Raw genomic sequence first — 2,097 nt, 5'->3', positions numbered from 1 at the left:
TTCTTCTCTCGAGATTCCGTGCCTTTTCTACTGGATGGTCGCCTGAGGATCAGATTTCCCGGATGCTGCAAGTCTTCTGGTCTTCAAAGCTCCCGAGTTCACTCTTTCAATCCCGAGGAGTTTCGGCTCTTGAAAGCTTCCACCTCTGAAAATGAACATCTCTAGTCCCTATTTATAGGCTCGCATGGACAGTGGCTGCCCAAAAAGGGAATTGCTCGGCCACTCTGCGCCACTGTCGGCCACCTCGCTGAGCCACTGTCCGGCCATCCTGGGTGGCCGACACTGTGCCTGGAGCCACCTTTGGGGTGGCCTCGGCTCATGGCCGAGCCACCCAAGGTTGGCTCGGCCACCGAAGCCACCCCGAGGTGGCTCAGCCGCCGAGCCACCCTAAGTGCTCGGCCACCGCCAGCCACCCCGAGGTGGCTCCGGCCGTGCCGAGCCACCCCAAGGTGGCTCGGGCATTGGCGAGCCACCTTGAGGCTGCTCGGCTCTTGCGCCGACCCCCGCGGGCGGTGTTTTCCGACTTTTTCGCAGTCGTTTTCCGTTTGATCTCGTTTGTCCGTGTTTCGGTGAACTGAGACTCTGATTTGATGATCTGATTTGGCAGTAAGTTGTCGATTCTCTGATTGGCCAGTCAAATAAATAACCGCTTCTGAGTTCGAGGCTCCGCAAATTGATCTTTGCATTCGATACGTGATTCGGTCCGAGAGTTTCCCCTTGTTGGATAGGCTCGTATGATTCCTCAACTCATTAGCTTGATTCTGCACTGCGGTGGATTCTTTCCGTCGCTTCCTGTGCGATTCGTCGATCTCATCGGCCTCGTTGTGCTCGGTCGGTTATGTGCCCGAGCCTATGCCTAAGCCCGGACCTTATTAAGGCCCAATTTTATATGCCTACAGATACCCCCTCCAAAGTATTTCAGCTCTCGTTCTATTTTATAGAAATGTCTGAATACTTTGGTATATAGCTAGTCCCAACCTTTCATTATCGGTGCTAAAGGGATCTTGGCAATGACTTCCGTTACTTGATTCCTCAATTCTCCGGGGCCTATCCGGTGCTTCTGTCGAAAGTCTGTAAGAGTTCCGGTGCTGCATTTATTGGGCTGACCGTTTGTCGGAATTTTTTGAACTTTTCGAAGTCCGATCTCCTTTGAGTGACCACTTGATCTGTTGCGTCGAGTTCTTTATGCACAAACGCGTTTGTCTCGGGTTCCGGAGTGTGGTTGAGTTATCTTAAAGAATTATTTCTTATAAACAATATTCTCAAGGAACTTCTTCAAACACAAAAATAAGGAAATAGTTTCTATACTCACTATACCTTATTGGAGATATTGAAGAAAGCTGTTTATACTTCGCATATACTGGTTTCGGAGTGTTTTTTGTGCCTAAATGAGCCTGAACCGGCCTTAAATGAGCCAAAAAAAGGCAGTAAAAATCCGTCTCAATAAAATCCTCCGACTAAAACTACGAAACAAATGGGAGAGGGCGCCGCGAGTGAATGATGGACGGAACCGTCGCTCCGATTGAAAAGTCGCTTCGCATGCTCGGTTCCGGCTTCAAATTTGGAATTTTTGTTTGTGCGAACTGGGCTCCGGTTCCCGGCTTCGCGTTCGGTTGTGGTTCAACCCGTCCCCGTATATTAAAGGGGCGCTTTTTCTTTTCTTTTTCTCTTACCCTAGGCCGGCCCCCCCCCCTTTTGCCTCCTTTTGAATTTTTCTTCCTCGAGCCTCCAGTTCTCCCTCAAAACTCGATCTTCTCGGTCTTAGAGTTCATCCTCCTTTTGATCCTTGATCTGAGAAAATCCTCGAACACTTCCAATATATAGCACTTTCCTACTCGCAGCCCTCGATAGTGCGCTGGTTCGAGCACGTCCAAGATCATTAATGTTATGTCGGAATCCTCGAGCTTCCCCCTCAGGTATATCTCCATAAATCTTTGAATCTATTTCATGTTTGATCTAGTGTACTGAATAGCAGGTATCGCATATAAGCGGTTGAGGGCAAGTGATTTGATAGCCCGCAAGCTCGCCTTCTTTAGGGATAAAAAAGTGAATTTATTATTTCTAGATCTGACCTCTTTTGAAATCTCTTCTCCTCGG

The sequence above is a fragment of the Asparagus officinalis genome, chromosome 1 (genome assembly GCF_001876935.1).
Source record: "Asparagus officinalis chromosome 1, Aspof.V1, whole genome shotgun sequence".
NCBI lineage: Eukaryota > Viridiplantae > Streptophyta > Magnoliopsida > Asparagales > Asparagaceae > Asparagus > Asparagus officinalis.
Note: the sequence above shows the minus strand (reverse complement) of the source record.